Genomic DNA, 18,999 nt, shown 5'->3' with positions numbered 1-18,999 from the left:
ACAGCGCTACAAAAAGTGAATACAATGTATGAAAATTTGTACAGATAAATAAGGATCAAGAGTCCATGATGTACTAAAAATAAACAATATAAGTGCCAAAAAAAGTTACATAAAAAGGGTGGTAACAACATAAAAGGGTAGTAAAAATTAGTCCCAACAGTGAAGATGTGGAAACAATGAAAACACCGTGGGTAAACTCATCCAAACAAATAAAAGTGAGGTTAATCGATCACACCAATAGCGACTTGTGAGAAGATCCACCACCATATGTACTAAATGCTTACCAGATGGCAAGTTTTGGATAGCTTGTAAGTAGCCTGACAATCAATGGTAAGCAGCGTCACACCACGGCTTTTCAATAAAGGACCAAAAACATACAGGGTTGCTCCATCCAATGGGCGATCAATACAGCAGCCCCAGGAAACCCAGGGCCAGCGCCAATGTCACTGTACAGCCGTCCATCCAGTCTGACCATTCCCCCATCATGTCTCTTTAGTCCCAGCAGTGGCGTTCACCCAGCTCCTGTCACCTCTGTCCTCCACTCCGTGGTTCTCTGGCTCCCCCTGGTGGCGAGGAGCGGCAAAGCAGGCGCTGTCCAGTGTACACGGAGTGGAGGATGGAGGTGACAGGAGCCGGGTGGACGTTTCCACATCTTCACTGTTGGGACTAATTTTTACTACCCTTTTATATTGTTACCACCCTTTTTATGTCACTTTTTTTTGGCACTTATATTGTTTATTTTTGGTACATCATGGACTCTTGATCCTTATTTATCTGTACAAATTTTCATACATTGTATTCACTTTCTGTAGCGCTGCTCACGTTTTTATAGCTCCAAATCCCAGTCGGAAACCATTGCCTCCATCCATGAGGACCGCCCATTGTACATCTCCAGGAACAGCTGCCACACCCATTAATCGGCCTTGTGGGCTGCAGTCAACCGAACATAATGGTGCAGCGACCTGATACCTGCCGTAGCCGTAGCCAACCTCCTGCAAAAAATCCGCCCCATGGGCATGATTCAACATGCGAGATTCAGCTTGCCCAGCAGTGACTGCAGGGAACACAACTGAATCTTTTTGCTGCCGAGGGCAACGGACACAACTGACCGCAGGTCCTCCACTTTCTCAAATGGGAGGCGGCATTCCATCACCTCTGTGTCAATCACAATACCCAGAAATGTCAATGTGGTAACCGGACCTTCCGTCTTCTCAGTCGCCAACGGCATTCCAAAAAACTCAAATACATGTTGCAGGGTGGTTAACAGAGTATGACACACCCTGCTACCTGAAGAGCTGATCACCAAAAAGTCATCCATGTAGTGGATTATGGACCGCAAGCCCGACACGTCCCTCACCACCGATTCCAAGAAAAAGCTAAAAGCCTTGAACAAGGAACAGGAAACAGAACACCCCATAGGCAAGCAGAGATCCACAAAATATTGACCTTCCCAGACACAGCCCAACAGGAAGAAACTGTGAGGGTGAACGGGAAGAAGGCAAAAAGCTGACTCGATGTCAGTCTTAGCCAACAGAGCCCCTTTTCCAAACTTCCGAACCCATGCAGCCACCTTGTCAAATGATGCATAAGAGACAGCACAGAATTCACGGTCAATGGTATCATTTACCGAATTGCCTTTAGGATGAGAAAGATGGTGTATCAGCCATAAGGAATTGGGTTCCTTCTTAGGAGCCACTCCCAGCGGAGAGACGAACAGATCATCCAGGGGAGGTGCAGTGAAAGGACCCGCCATCCTCCCCAAGGGCATCCTCCTTAGACAGTTTTGCCGACACCACCAAAGGGTGGAGCCTTGCAGATTGCAAGTTTGTGGGGACTGGAGGAATGCTGGACAATGCGCAAGGTATCAAGAAACCCTCAGAAAAACCCAAGAAAAGAAGACACGCCGCTGCCCGGTCGGGATACCTACTTAGGAAGGGAGCCAACTTTTCCACCTTCAGCAGAGTCCTCCCTCTTGCCAGCCTCACCGGACTTACCTTTGCCATGTTTGAAGCACTTTGTGAGTGGATGGGAACCTACGCAGCTGGAGCATTCATGACAAAAATGACAGGATCCCCCGAATCTGCAGGTCCCCTCGAATTGCCAACAGAAACCTTTGCGCTTTCTGGCCGATGGTGAGGAGGCTGAACCACCACCGCTCCCCCTTTAAAAGGGAGCATTAGGGGCTCACGTTTGAGTCATGAGTTTCATCCACAGACTGATATCTTTGTGGTCCCACCTCAAAGAGGGCCTGAGCGCCTTCCGCTGCCTTAACTGTTCATCGTATGTTAACCAGACCACATCTCCTTATACCCACCGGGCCTTGCTAATAGAATCCAAATAGCAAAAACGCACGAACACTGCTCGGGAGACTTTTCGCCTATAACACTGGCCAGGATATTAAACGCCTGGAGCCAATTACCAAACGTCCTGGGAATAAGCCTATAACGCCGTCTCTCCTCCTCTTCTTTTTTACTCTCATCCGGCTTAACCTTATCTAGATTGAATTTTTTTAGGGATAAAATGGAGAATAACTCCACATAGTTACCTTTCCAGTTCCGACCTCTCACTTCCTGCTTCAAATGAGCACCTAGCGGACCCTCGAAGCACGTAGGCTTTGCACTTCACAGAGTCCACCGAACGTACTCCATCCGCGTCCTCCGTCACCTTCTTGCCCTCCCTCGTCGCCTTATCTTGTGCAGGCGGCGGCACCTCTGTGGAAGTAATCACCTCACTGTGCTGCCCTGTCCCTGACAGAGAGGAAGTCAACGACCGAGCCCTGACATCCTGGCCCGGGGCACCCAAGGGCGCACCTAGGCTGGCCGCAGCCCCCGACTGTGTTGCTGGAGCCCTCATAGCCGTCCATGCGGTCACCGGGGAAGCCAATCATGCCGAAACCCCCACCCAGATCACAATGAGCCAGCGCCTCGCTAAACCCAGCCATGAACGGTTGCAATATGGTGTTCATGCAACCCCCCTGCGGCTGCCGCCACTAGCACCACCTGCTGAGATACCCCCATAGCCGGAACCCCCCCCTGACCCAGCCCATCACCCACACTGTTACCATACACAGCACACAGATTAGGGGACACGACAGGAGACAAAAAGCTAACAGAGGAACACAGTGCTGACTTACCAGGCTGCCCAGCGACATCTGTCAGCACAGCCGCAGATCTGGATACCAGTAGCCCAGCTCCTGAACCATGCAGAGGGTCGTCCCTGGCATCCACCTCTCCGTCCTCTGAGGCAGTCAGCTCTCCTTCTAATCTGTCCTCCTCCACAGGCAGCCGACGGCTATGGAATCACTGTTATCATACCCGGCGCTCGGTGATGACGTCACTGGTGGCCTCCACTCTGTCTCCCCGATCACGCCTCCTCCCCCGCTGCCCTCTCTGCCTGGAAGGCCTGGCAGAAGCGGTGCACGGGTCCTGAGCAGATGTAGACACCGCGGCGTCCCCTCCAGCAGTACCCCGGCTTCTCCTGTCGGCAGTCCCGGCCACCCCAGACATCTGGCCAGCACTGATAAATCTTGCTCTCCCTCACCGGGCCGCTCCAGCGGCAGGCAGTGCACCCACCATGACGGCCGCATGGTCCCAATGATCATCAGAGGGGGCTCGGGAGTGGGTAGATGACCTACACTACCCCCCCCAGGCTTGCCTTTGGTGATGCCTCCCAGCCCTACCAGCCGACAGAGCAGGCGTTCTCTTGGTGGTGGAGGCTGAAGGGTCCAAGATTGAGCTCCCAGTGCGGCAACAACCCCTCGGGGGTCAATTCAGGGCTCAAGTGCACAGGAGGCCATGACCTCCTAGTGCGTGGAAGTTCTGCGGCAGGTGCAGCAGTCACCTCCCCCGACCCTGGCAGCAAGCCAGAAAGCTGGTCATGTAGCCACTGCTGCCCGTTTGCGACCACGGCCGAGCGAATGTTGAAAATCCTGTCCAGCGCTGTCCCCTGGGCCATCTGAAGCTTGGAGGGTTGCCTCCCACCAAGGAACCCTTAGGACCCCACCCTACCCTGCCCTACCTTAACCCCCTCCAATGAGATAATACCTCTAATTACCCTCCTATTGACCAAACCTTAAATTAACCCAAAATGACCATAGCCTCTCTAGACAAACCCCATTATGAAGGCCCTACGCTTACGCTGCGCCTGAGCTCCTGGCCTGTACTTTAAATGGAATTCAGAATTGAAGATGTCATGGTAATAGCGTTCAATGGTTTTCAAGTCCTAACAACAGGGCAGGATCTGTAAATTGCTAAGTATAAGATTTTTGGCCAAGCTCCAGATTTGTAGGCAAAACTGGTCTACAGGTATGACAATGAAATTAATGAACATTTTTACCAAATACTCATCTACCCTTTCTTTGGCTCCATGCACACTGGCTTAAAAAATGTTACTTCTACAGGAGTTTTGTGTTCTGCCTGTAGAAGCTACTCAATGTTCTCAAATGTCTCCATGCACATTAGGACATTAAGAGGCATATTTTGGGCTCAACGTTTAGAGGCAGGAAAAAATAAACCTTCTGATTCGCGTTTCTGATTGGCGCTTACTGGCAGAAAAAAACATAAAACTCTTCTAAACTCATCTAAACTGTACAAAAAATGCTCTATATGAACGTTGTTTTCTGCCAAGAGAACAGACATTTTGTAAGCCCAGTGTGCATGGAGCCTTTCTTCCTACTCTGGATTCACTTACACACCAGCAATTGAATGCTTTGTCCACTCCTTCTGATTTATGAGGCAATATCAGGTGATCACCTCAGTACATAACTCTAAATCTCTTTTTAGACCAATCCTCTATGTTGCCCTGTCTATCTTGTATATTGTCATCAGTTTTTATGGACCTTGGAATTTGTTCTTTACTGTGTTCAATGAATCTGGCTAATCTAGATGAAATGTTGGGGCGCTGGTTGAATGACAACCAGATGTAACTTTAGCGGTGGTGCTTGAATAAATGTTTTAAATGTGATGCAGCAGATATCGGGTGGGACAGAGAGCATGGTTTAAAATGATATTAAAGCTTGTTGTTTTTTAAATAACAAACATGTCATACTTACAGTACCTGCTCTGTGCAATGGTTTTGCACAGAGCAGCCCTGTCCTCTTATATTCAGGTCCCTCGCTGGAGCTCCTGGCTCTTTTCCCTCGAGCAGTGCCCCCAAGAGAAAGATGCTTTCCCTGGGGGCACCGCTGCATGCTTGCTCCCAAGCCACTGCTCCTTACATCTATAAGACACATAAAGCCGTGGCTTGGCCTGCCCCCCCACACTTTATTGGTTCACTGGCTGTGACTGGCTGCTGTCTCAGCCAATGAGGAGAAGGAGTCCCGGGACAGCCGTTTCTCTCATGCACATCGCTGGATTGAGATTGGGCTCAGGTAAGTATTAGGGGGGCTGTGGGATTTAGCAGAACACAGAAGGTTTTTTACCTTCATGTATAGAATGCATGAAGGTGAAAAACCTTCAGCCTTTACAACCACTTTAACATTCCTTATGGCACAATACATCATGCAGGCTGAGCTACTTGATTAATGTTTTAGTCTCCTGTGCGTGTGTTTTCAATACAATTAAAGCACATTTTGGTTACACGGTTTTACACTATTGGAGCCCCTGTTTTTCTTTCTTGGTCACCATCATATGGGGAATTCCACAAGAGAGCAGAGTTGGGACCGGAAACCTTATTAGACTGAAGTCATCTGTATAAGCGTGATATGTCAATTTTTTTTTTAAAAAAGAGGCATTGTTGCCTGGTGAGTCATAGTCTGCTGGAGAAAACAGAAAATTGTTATCAAATACTTACCGTAATTTTCCTTTCCTGGCTCATTCCCACGTCAGCATATAACGGGTTAACACCTCCTTTGAAGCCACACATGACCACGTTTCAAGCTGAATAAAAGATAGCCCCTCCCCCAACTAAGAAGTTTGATAACCTAGCCTGCGACAGGCCACTAGGGAGGGAGTCCTGTGCTGATGTGAGGATGGGCCAGGAAAGGAAAATTACGGTAAGTATTTGATAACAATTTTCCATTTTCCTGGCCCACCTCACGTTAGAACATAAAGGGATATACCAAAGCTAATATAGGACGGGAGAGAACAAATGAAAAGAGACACTGACAATCAAAGAAAAGCCTCTAAAGCCAGACAGAATTGATCTCTCTTGTCCTAAACTTGCTGACTGAATATTTAGTTTGTAAGGTTGAATGAAGGCCGTAGAGACCTTCAAGCTAGCCCTTACCTAAATCTTCCAAGCAATCCTGGCACAACTGCCCTAAAGGCTGCCGTCTCTCTAGTGGAATAGGCTTGCAATTGTTTCAGAGCAGAAAGGCCTACTTCCTTCATTTCAGTCTAATCACCCTGGTAACCCAAGAGTGGATGACTCTTGAGGGTCTGATGGCTAAATGAAAAGATTGTACACTTTCCACCTTTGACCAAGTACGCTGTTAGTAACTCAATCATATGTAAGAAAACTGAAGTCTTACTGCGGTGCACTTAGTGCATCTCATGTGAAAACTCAGAGGGACTACTTCCCAGTTTTTCTGGAAACTGGATACCACTTTAAAATTGAACTTTGGAGATAGACGTGGTATCCCAATCTCTGGTAAAAAGGAAAAGAAAAAAAAAAAGACACCAAAGGGCCCTTGCAGCAAAGTGTTGCAATCTTCAACATCCTTATGTCTGAAGTAGTTACTGCCAGGAGAACTAGTTTTACCATGAGGTACTTTAATGGAAATGAAACCTATTGGAACAAAGGGTGCTCTCAGATCCAAGCCTAAGTCCCACAGCGGGAACAAGGATTTCCCTCAAGTTCATATGGATTGTCATCTGGAAGAAGTATCTGGTCACTCCCTTTTGCACCTATCTGCAGCCCGTGAAAAGATAAAATAGAGATCTGTACCTTAAATGGAGTTGTATGCCAGACCAACCTCTAGCACTGACTGTAAAATGTCAAGGATATTGGCTAGAGCAGGGAACACAGGAGAGAAAGCTTTTGGTGAGCAAACAAAACAGACTTCTTTCATATCCTCTCCTATGTAGCAATCATGGATGATGTCCTGGTCACCAAGGTCTGAACAACCTCAGATGAGAATCCCTGCACCTCTAGTGTAGCCTATTCCACAGCCAGGCTATTAAAAGTAGTCTCATTGGATTGGGGTGCTGTTACTGACCTTGCCATAAAATATTTAATTTGACCAGAGACAAAGATCAAACAGAAACAAATTTCATGGCACTGTGAACCTATCTTGTATGACAGAGTCTTTGCATTAGTATCCTGTTGCAAATATCGGAGCTGCATGTTCAGTGAAGTCTTCCTGATAAGTACTGCTGGAATGCCCCATAGGGCCAATATTGGTATGAGGCACTTGTTGAAAAAATATTCTGCCTAACCGAACCAATAATTGGATTTACTTCCCTGGCAAAAAAGACCAACCTTAACTGGCTGTAAGTGGTTCTCTGCCCCACGAAAAGTTTCTTTGCAAGATGTAACAAGAAAAGACTTTTGGTTTCCCCTTGTCAGGCAATGTAGGCTACTACTGTCTTGTTGTCAACCTTACTCAGGCCCCCTTGAAGATCCTGAAAGGCTTGCAATGCTAGAAAAAGGCTTCCTTCCATTCAAGATACTTGGGGAGTCTGTGCTTCACCGAGCTCTAATGGCCTTGCACTTGTTTCTTCAGATTGTGGACTCCCCAGCCCCAGAGACTGGCATCGGGCTTCAGAATCATCCTATCTCCTGGGCTGAGAGGCATGCCTCCGAAAAAAGCACAGTGGCGATGTCCAAAATTCCAGTTCATTCCAGTTGAATTTGTATAGGCACAAAAATTTTCTGATCCATAGACAGCCCAGCTCATAGGCTAAAGAAGGCAAAAACACCCTCATATGCCACCTGGCCCAAGGTACCACCACTGCCAACAATATCTTCAAATATCTTCAAAAAAATTCCTGGGTGTCAGAGAGGATCTCAGTTCAGGACACTTGCTGGGCACTCTGGAGTGCGCCGCATTGTGCTGGCTCCCGTGCGGGCGCGTGCGGGTGCGCGTGGGCTCGCGCCTGGGCGTGCCGGCACGGTCGCGGTGTTTGGCGCCGGTTGCCCTATTTAGGTTGCTGGGATGCTGTGCTCGGTGCTGTCCGATCATCAGCTTCCTGTTCCCGTGCTTCCTGTTTCCTGTGTACTGTTTGATCTCTCTGTGACCCGGCTTGTTTACTCTGCTCTGCTATCCGCCTGCATCTGACCCCTGGCCTGCCTCCAACTTTGAACCTGCCTGACCCCTCTGTACCGTGCCGACCGCCTGCTGCCAAACCTGCTTGTGACCTGGACTTTGTATCTGCCTGCTCCTTCTGTACCGTGCTGACTGCCTGTTGCCAACCTTGCTTGTGTTCGGATCTGCCTGCTCCTGCTCTGCACCTGTAGCTGACCTACAGCCTACCTATCATCTCCTGCCAGCTTGCATCAGGACTTTGGGTCTCATCCCTGCTAACCACCCGCCAGGCTCTCATACCATTCTGTGCTCCCGTGCCTTCTGTGTACGGGAGGCCATCCTCTGCTATATCGGGTTCGTCAGTCTAATACGGGTAAGTCTGACACTGGGGCTGTGCCAATTCTGTAAAAGGCAGACACCTGAACTCAAAGTGACATCTGGCCACTGCAAATCTAACACACCTCTGGTGCTCGGTATTGATCAGTACATGGAAGTAGGAGTCAGCCAGTCGAATGATACCAACTGGTCCTCCTGCTGAACTGTCCCTGTGACTGTCTGCATGGACTCCATCTTGAACCTCTTGGTGTATATGAACAGATTGATTCCTTCAAACTGAAACGGGCCAGAAGGCTCCTGCCTTAGGTACTAGAAAAACTGGGGAGAAGGGCCCCAGATGATTCTATGTTTTCGGCATCACTGGCATGATGGTCTTGTAGCAGTATAAAAATCTTGCAAGCATTTTCTCTTCTGAGATCTGTTGGACATAAATAAAATGGATTCAGTGGTCAGCTTTGGAATTCTCCATTGTACTCCCACCTGTCTTCTGGACCTGTTAGTCTTTGATGGCCCCCTGTCCCCAACTGGAAGAGACTGGTTGGACGCACCTTCAAAAAATACTTTCCAGCCATCTTAGCAGCTTGCTCTGGACATGATTTCATGTCAAAAGTAACTTTCAGACACCTCCACCATGATCTATTAAATCTGCAGCCTGTCCTATAAGATTTGGCCTCCTGCACCCTCTGAAGTTCAGTGGGCTGGAGTGAAGGATGGCGGCTTCCTCTTACTAGTCTGTGGCCACAGTCCAGACTTTTCCTCCTGTCATTCGCTTAATTGTGTTATTCAGCGTTTGGCCAAACAATAACCTCTCATTATAGGAAATGTTGAAGGCTTGTGTAGAAGTTCCACCTGCCCTCCAGTGGTGTAACCACAATGACATATGTCATAACAGTGACTGAGTGTGCCAGCGCTTGTACTAGGGCTATCAAAAGTATCAACCAAAAGTCAGTTGCCAGGTTCCACTCTTTCGAGAAACTGTGCCAAATCTTGCAGTTTCCAGTGTTGAATGTAATGCCATTTCCAAAGTTTATATATCGAAGTTAACTCAATTGTTGGTTGGCAGGCAAAATTTATCACTGTATAGATTCTGTGCAAGCCTGGTGGCCAGATCACCACAATTCCTGCATTCCAGATGTGTTTCTGCATGAGTGTTTTTGATGCATTCTCAATGTGTTTTCCCAGATGTGTTCCATACAGAAATAATGCAACATTTTACTTTTGTTGACTGCACTAGAATGTGCTGTACTGGTGTGAACTAAAGCCGCATACACACGATCGGATTTTCCAACGGGAATTGTGTGATGACAGGCTGTTGGAGGAAAATCCAACCGTTTGTACGCTCCATTGGACAATTGTTGTCGGATTTTCCACTGACAAATGTTGGATGGCAGGCTTCAAAATTTTCCACGGACAAATGTATGTTGTCGGATTTTCCAATCATGTGTGCACAAGTCCATCGGAAAAAAGTCCAAAGTACAAACACGCATGCTCGGAAGCAAGGTCGAGCCAGAAGCGGCTGGTCTTGTAAACTAGTGTTCGTAATGGAGAATGAACATTCGTGACATGGCAAATTATGAAATCTCGAAATGCAGAGCACATTCTCTTCTTCTTTAATGGAATAATAATGAAGCTGCTTTGCTGGTGATACTGATAGAGTTATTGCAAACACATTTTCAAAGGCTTTTTTTTTCTAGTGATATCAAGAATAATATTATAATGCTTGTTATTTTTTTTTTTTTGGGTGCAAGTTACCACAACACCATTATCCTGTAGTTTTTAAGATGTTGGTGTCCCTTGTTAATTCTACATTGTATTTTTTAAAATGTAACTGCCTATTCCCAAACTGTCATTTGAAGTAAAACACATAGCCAAGTATTATTCTCCACAATTGTTTTATTGTGCATTCAAAAAAGAAAACAAATAAAATTAGACATGCTATCTGCCAATAGAACTTAACCAAAAAGTGCATTCTATGCATCAAAAAATATAGAAAATATACCAAATCAAATCATTATTCAACCAAAAAATAAAATAAAAGCCTCATGCATGTGTCCTGCTTCTTAATATAAGGGGTCAACAATGCCAAGAGTTGGTGAAAGAAAGGGTCCATCATCTGGAGATAATTCCGAAAATCATCCGGATTATTCTTCTGGAGCTCCCGCAGCAACGGAATATGACATAATTGGTCACGATTAATAAAGCAACCAATTTTTGGTCCGACGATAAAGGAATGGTTTAAGGAGGTAGACAAAATTAGGTTAATGGAAGAGGTAATACATATGCAAAATAACTCAGAAATAACATTTGCTAGTACTTGGAGGAGTTGGTTAGAATTTAGACCCAGGTTTATGTGAACTGTATGGGAAGTAATGATCGGCCGCTCCACATCTATGTCCCCCCCCCCCCCCCCCCACCTTTTTTTTGTTTTTTTTTGTGTTTTCTGTTTTTGGGTTTTTTTTGGTACACAGAAAGTGGGTAGACTTAATTGGAGAATGAGAATTTTACCTCATTATAAATTAATAAAGAAGAAAGTCACTGAGAGAATTAAACACAAGGTAAATTCCTCTTTTTTCCCACTTTTTTTTTTTTTTTTCTTTCACGGAAATAAGCACTTTTTAGGAGGGACTTTCAACAGAAAGAAATGGGATATGTCACGTTTTAATTATGTAAGAAGGAACGGCACTAAGAACTTAATGTTATAGGAAGGGGACTAGAGCACTTATTACAAGCACAAGGATACAAGGATAACACCTTTGAGCGGAACAAGTGGGGGTTTTTTTTTTCCTTCCCCCCCTTTTTTTTTCTCCCCTTCCCCGGGGGGGGGGGCTGGAGGGCTGGAAGGGGGGTTTGGTGGAATATATTTAACATGATGGAGTATATTATAAGATAGATCCATGTCTGTGTCAATTTTGTTTTATGTTTTGTGTATTATGAATGTGTGTATATATATGCCTATATATACACTTCTATATGGCCTTGAAATGGAATGTTTTTGTTTTTGTGTATAGAAATGTAATAAAAATAATTGAATACAAGAAATCCTCCTCCTCCTGTTCCTGGAGTGGACTTGGGTCAAAGCAATAACTCCAAGGCCAATAATGCTACGATAACACGTTATCTCCTCTGATTCTGCAACATGGCTGCTTGACGAACGGCCGTCCAGAAACGAACTGAAAAGCACAAAATGAAAAGCACTAAATGAAAAGCGTGAAATGAAAAGCGCGAATCACCACTAACACGAAATTAGCAGAAGGAGCCCAAAGGGTGGCGCTAAAGAACTGAAAAACCACGTACTACGTCACTACGTTCGTGTTTGTTGGCCGACAATTGCTTGCCGTTTGTATGCAAGACAAAATCCAGGCACACGCCTTTGGACAAAAGTCTGAGGTTTTGTCTGCGGTAAAACCGATCGTGTGTACGAGGCTTAAGTAATTGGAATCAAAGTTAAACAATGTCCATGTGTTCTTGATGCAGAATAAAAAACGCACTGGACTGCATCTGGTGTGAACAAGTCCACTTTCTCATCCATAGAATCTCTGAAGGCAACCGAGTTATAAATAGGCAAAGAAGGCAGCATCCACCCCTGGAAGTGCAGTGCATAAACATTCATCAGCCCTCATATGGATAAAGCTTAGAGAACCTGTTACTGTAAATTGGTCTCCTGACGAGATCTCGGTCATCCTTCATCAACGAGCAATTTATGATCTGCCATTATGGGAAAAGATCATCCTCCATCAACGAGCGCTTTTCAGCGCTCTCACCAAAAAACAGGTACCCTGTCTCTTTAACCACTTGACAACTGGGCTCTTAAACCCCCTTCCTAACCAGACCAATTTTCAGCTTTCGGTGCTCTCACATTTTGAATGACAATTACTCAGTCATGCAACACTGTACCCATATGAAATTTTCGTCCTTTTGTTCACACAAATAAAGGTTTCTTTTGGTGGTATTTGATCACCTCTGGGTTTTTTATTTTCTGTGCTATAAATGAAAAAAGACCGAAAATTTTGTAAAAAAAATGCATTTTTCTTCATTTGTATTATAAAAAGTAATTTTTCTTCATAAATTTGGGCCAAAATTTATACTGCTACATATCTTTGGTAAAAGTAACCCAAATTAGTGGGTATTATTTAGTCTGTGTGAAAGTTATAGAGTCTACAAGCTATGGTGCCAATCACTGAAAATTGATCACATCTGATCACACCTGATGTACTGAGGCCTATCTCATTTCTTGAGACCCTAACAAGCCAGGAAAGTACAAATACCCACAAAATGACCCCTTTTTGGAAAGTAGACATTCCAAGGTATTTAATAAGAGGCATGGTGAGTTTTTTGAAGTTGGTTTTTTTTCCCACAATTCTTTGAAAAATGAAGATTTTTTTTTTTTCACACCAAATTGTCATCATAACAGGTTATTTCTCTCACATGGCATTTACATTACACAAATGACACCCCAAAATATATTCTGCTACTCCTCCTGAGCATGGCGATACCACATGTGTGAGACTTTTACACAACCTGGCCACATAAAGAGGCGCAACATTGAAGTAGCACATTCAGGCGTTCTAGGAGCATAAATTACACAACTAATCTCTCAACCACCTATTACACTTTTGAAGGCCCTGGAGCACCAGGACAATGGAAACGCCCATAAAGTGACCCCATTTTGGAAAGCAAACACCCCAACGTATAATCTATGAGGCATATTGAGTCTTTTGAATGGTTCATTTTTTTCCAAAAGTTTTTGGAAAATGTGGAAAAAAAATGAAAACGCATTTTTTTTACACAAAGTTGTCCATTTCTAAGATATTTCCAACACATAGCATGTACATAGCAAAAATGACACCCCAAAATATATTCTGCTACTCCCCCCGAGTATGGCAATACCACATGTGTGAGACTTTTACATAACCTGGCCACATACAGAGGCGCAACATTGAAGTAGCACATTCAGGCGTTCTAAGAGCATAAATTACACATCTAATCTCTCAACCACCTATTACACTTTTGAAGGCCCTGGAGCACCAGGACAATGGAAACGCCTACAAAGTGACCCCATTTTGGAAAGCAAACACCCCAACGTATAATCTATGAGGCATATTGAGTCTTTTGAATGGTTCATTTTTTTCCAGAAGTTTTTGGAAAATGTGGGAAAAAAATGAAAACGCATTTTTTTACACAAAGTTGTCCATTTCTAAGATATTTCCAACACATAGCATATACATAGCAAAAATGACACCCCAAAATATATTCTGCTACTCCTCCCGAGTATGGCGATACCACATGTGTGGGACTTTTACACAACCTGGCCACATACAGAGGCGCAACATTGAAGTAGCACATTCAGGCGTTCTAGGAGCATAAATTACACATCTAATCTCTCAACCACCTATTAAACTTTTGAAGGCCCTGGAGCACCAGGACAATGGAAATGCCCACAAAGTGACCCCATTTTGGAAAGCAAACACCCCAACGTATAATCTATGAGGCATAATGAGTCTTTTGAATGGATCATTTTTTTCCAGAAGTTTTTGGAATATGTGGAAAAAAATGAAAATGTATATTTTTTTACACAAAGTTGTCCATTTCTAAGATATTTCCAACACATAGCATGTACATAGCAAAAATGACACCCCAAAATATATTCTGCTACTCCTCCCGAGTATGGCGATACCACATGTGTGAGACTTTTACACAACCTGGCCACATACAGAGGCGCAACATTGAAGTAGCACATTCAGGCGTTCTAGGAGCATAAATTACACATCTAATTTCCTAACAATCTATCACATTTTTGAAGGCCCTTCATATTTCTAACACATAGCATGAACATACCAAGAATTACACCCTAAAATACATTCTGCTGAGCAAAGGGTAAACAAAAGATTACCTGTGGTTTTAGTAGTGCAGTTGTCCACAGGAGGAGAGCCCTGATCCAGGCAGCAGGCAGGGACGTGCTCAGCCACAGTGAATGGAATAGTCCAGGCAGCAGGCAAGAATATTGTCCATAGTACAGGCAGGGATACTGTTCTTATACAGTCCAGGGTCAGTGCAAGTAGAGACATTGCCAGCAGTGCCAAAATATTGGTCCTGGTAGTAAGCAGGAACATGGTCCAAGTAGCAGGCCAGGAAAGAATGGGGACAGGGGTAGAGGCTTCTCCCACCCAAATCTCTTTGAAGCCTCTGAGTCTCCAGACCCTAAATCTGGGAATGAGAAAACTAAAAAATTAGATTTCTTCATCCAGAAAAACATTTCTGGAGCCCCTCACATATGTGAGACCCCAGTGTTCCCTCTAGCATAGCAGGGTAAATGATCAGTCCAAGAGGCGGGCAAAAAACTTGGTCAAACAGTCCAGGGTCAGTTCCAGAGCAGGCAGAGGTAGGTACAATTTAGCGTTAGGCAGAAGCTTGGTCGTATAACAGGCCAGGGTCAGTTCCGGAGAAGGCAGAAGTAGGTACAGTTTTAGTGTTAGAAGCAGTGGCAGAAGCTTGGTCGTATAACTGGCCAGGGTCGGTTCCAGACAAAATAAAAGAAAAACAAGGGCGCACCAGCCTTGTGTATTACCTTTTTTTTAAAAAATGTATTAAAAGAAACAACTCACAAGCAATGGGTGGAGGAGGCACAACACGAAGTGTACCGACAGCCAACAGGCGACTTTAGGATAAGCGATGCCTTCAAAAGATCGTGGAGAGATGCATAATGTCACAATAAGCTAACACGTTTCGAAGGGAGAGTCCCTTCTTCATCAGAGCTATGCGATCACTAGGATTCCCCATCCCTGAGGGCAGCAAAGCCTGTGTTGACGCATCTCTCTATGGTGATCCACCTGTGCGCAGGAGTCGTTGTTTTCGGTTCCAGACAAGGCTGAGGTAAGTCAGGTTCAGTGCAGTGGCATAAGGGATGTGGAGGAAAATTACAGGAAATGAGAATTACGTTTACCATACTTCCCTAATAATGTAGAGAAGTATGGTAACAGCGGAAACATTTACCTATACAGAGGCCTGGTTGGGAAGGACAATCGGGACAATAATACATGGTGTCTCTTCTAATTCCTCTTCTGGAGCACACCCGGCATTTCTTCTGACGTCTGTGGCCTGTTTCACGGGGGGGGATTTTGTCAGGAAAGTGGCGTTCGTGGAGTCTGCTCACGGAATCAGACCGAATATTTTCTGGTGGGCTTTCAGGGTACAAAAGGGAGGAGATTACTTGTTCCTGGTATTGCAGATAGGATACGGGGGTCTCAGTAGATTTTTGGTAAATAACATAAGTGTTATACATGGCCAAACTGAAAAAATAAATGGACACTTTTTTATACCAATGACGGGATTTTCTTGTGGGAAGGTAGGGTTCAATCATCTGATCGTTGAAGTCCACTCCCCCCATAAACAAATTATAATCATAAACACAAGCAGGTTTCTGGACTGGTCCGTTTCTTCTTGGGACTTCCACGTAGGTGTCATTATGGATTGTCATAAGCATGTGGAAATTTCGTCTGTCTCTCCATTTGACAGCCAATAGCTCCTGGTTCCGCAAAGACGCCGTCTCCCCTCGGCGTAGCCTTTCATTGACCAGTTTTTGCGGGAAGCCTTTTCTATTGGTTCTTACGGTACCACATGATGGGGTGCCCCTCCGGTGAAGATTGCGCAAGAGGGGCAAGCTAGTATAAAAATTATCCACATAAAGGTGGTATCCCTTTCCAAAGAGTGGATAAACAAGCTCCCAGACAACTTTGCCGCTGGTTCCAATATATTCTGGACATTCAGGGGGATGCAGTTGGGTGTCCTTCCCTTCGTACACCCGGAAGGCGTAAATGTACCCCGTGGCTTGGTCGCAAAGTTTATACATTTTAACCCCATATCGGGCCCTTTTGCTGGGGATAGAAAGCAAAAATAAAAATTAAGTACAGCGCTACGTTTAGACCAAAGAAAAATAAAATAGCAGCCAACACACCTATAAACTCAAGGCAAAAAAATATATCAAAGAAATAAAAGTGTAGCGCTATATATCACATCCACAAACGTGTGTATTACAATAAATAAGTACATATATAAATGGTGAATACTACCAAGATATGTATGACCATAATATGAATAGTGCCAAATAATTAATCAGTGTTGATCACATAAAAAATTAAATAAACAATAATACTTAGTTATCAGATGTGCCAGTGTTTAGTAGAAACCCGTGCTGGTTCCATGAACCAAACACCAAACACAAAAAAATCATAAAACATAGCAGTCCATATTAAGTATATAGAAATGTGTAGAAAATAGTGAAGAAAACATCAGCAGAGTTCTATGGGGGTGATGAATGGCCAGATGGTAGAAAAAAAACTCCTAAATTCACAGATGGATGGTTACACCAAATCTGGCGAGTGGGTAGAAGGAAGACCACAAGTGTGCATAGATAGTACATCAGTGCCGGGGCCAACACCAGAAGTAGAGGAGGCTTACCGGAACAAATTGACCTGAAATGGCGTACGCCAGACAAGTCAAAAAGGCTTAATAACCACTGGTTCCAAGAAGTATGTCTTGTCAGATGTCATCAACAAATGGTGGAAAAAGGAGTACCCGCACGGCTTCCTCACCCATAGACAATCCAGAATAAGCCAAACGTGTAGTTCATATGCCATTCATATGCCATGCAAGGAGCAAAAAAACTCACATAGCGTGATAACGTTTTAAAACACTAATTTATTAAAATAATAAAAAACAGACTCACATTTTGGAAGAACGAAACAAAGCTCAAATACCATATAGCGGCGATCGTGAGGGGTCCACCCTCATAGTACGCCCTTTTGCTGGGGATAAACTGTTTAATGCCAAGCCTGCCTGTAAATTTTACAAGGGACTCATCAACAGAAATATTCTGGTCGGGGGTATATAGCTGGGGAAATTTTTCAGAGAAATAACTCAGGAGTGGCCGAATTTTGAATAATTTATCAAAGGCTGGGTCATTTCGGGGAGGGCACTGGGTGTTGTCATTGTAGTAGAGAAAGCGCAAAATCATAAGGTATCTTGATCTTGGCATTATCGAAGAGAAGAGTGGCATGTGGTGGATGGGGTTAGTTGACCAATATGAGTACATTTCGTTTTTTTTTGTGAGACTCATTGTAAAAGTTAGGCCTAAGAAAATGTTAAATTCCACTATGGTAAGCTCTCTCCACTCAAAGGGACGGGCATAACTAGAGCCAGGGTTGCTTACTATGTACTGCTGTGCATAGAGATTGCACTGGGTCACAATGGACGATAGTAAGTCTTCGGTGAAAATCAAATAAAAAAAATCAAGCATGACAAAATCATCGGTGTTCACCTGGACACCTGGCTGGGCGGTAAAAGGGGGGATATTTGCTGCTCCGGAATTAGGGGGAAGCCACAGGGGGTTTTGAAGGGCATAGGGTAGGCTGGCATGGCCTCTATCCCTCTGGGGCTGAGATGACACCCTACTGGTGCCTGGCCTTTGTTGCAGTGGCTCTTCGCTTGAGGTGGACGGCACTGCCCTCGAGGTGGACGGCACTGCTCTCGAGGTGGACGGCACTGCTCTCGAGGTGGTAGTAGGCTGCTGCTCCACGCCAGAACGCCTTCTTTTCACGGGCACACGTTCCTCTTCCGATTCTGTATCAGACCCGCTGCTTGTCACGGGTTCATAGGCTGAATCCGAATCGGACAGAGAACCAGAGAGCTCCCCGCTGCTCTCATCGGTCATGCTGAGACGCTGGTAAGCCTCCTCGGCCGTAAATAATTTTTTTGCCATACTGGTAGCTGGTGAGGTTGATGTGGCGCAGATGAGCACTGATGGGCACAGGTGGCACTGGTGTGCACTGTAGTGGCACTGGTGTGGCTCTGGCTGCACTGGTGTGGCTCTGGCTGCACTGATGTTGCTCTGGTGGGCACAGAGGTGGCTCTGGTGGGCACAGAGGTGGCTCTGGAGGGCACAGGTGGCACTGGTGGGCACAGGCGTCACTGGTGGGCACAGGCGGCACTGATGTGGCACTGATGGGCACAGGTGGCACTGATGGGCACAGGTGGCACTGATGGGCACAGGTGGTACTGGTTGGGCACAGGTGGCACTGGTGTGCACTGTAGTGGCACTGGTGTGCCTCTGGTTGCACTGGTGTGGCTCTGGTGGCACAGAGGTGGCACTGGTGGGCTCAGGCAGCACTGGTGGGCTCAGGCGGCACTGGTGGGCACTGGCGGCACTGATGTGGTACTGCAGTGGCGCAGATGAGCACAAGTGGCACTGATGGGCACAGGTGGCACTGATGGGCACAGGTGGCACTGGTGTGGCACTGGTGTGGCACTGGTGTGCACTCTAGTAGCACTGGTGTGGCACTGGTGGCACTGGTGTGGCTCTGGTGACACAGAGGTGGCACAGAGGTGGCACAGAGGTGGCACAGGTGGTACAGGTGTGGCACTGTTGGGCACTGTTGTGGCACTGTTGGGCACTGCTGTGGCACTGTTGGGCACTGATATAAGGT

Source organism: Aquarana catesbeiana, linkage group LG08 (assembly GCF_042186555.1).
Source record: "Aquarana catesbeiana isolate 2022-GZ linkage group LG08, ASM4218655v1, whole genome shotgun sequence".
Classification (NCBI taxonomy): Eukaryota; Metazoa; Chordata; class Amphibia; order Anura; family Ranidae; genus Aquarana; species Aquarana catesbeiana.
The sequence above is the reverse complement of the archived record's forward strand: the minus strand, read 5'-3'. Positions refer to the sequence as shown.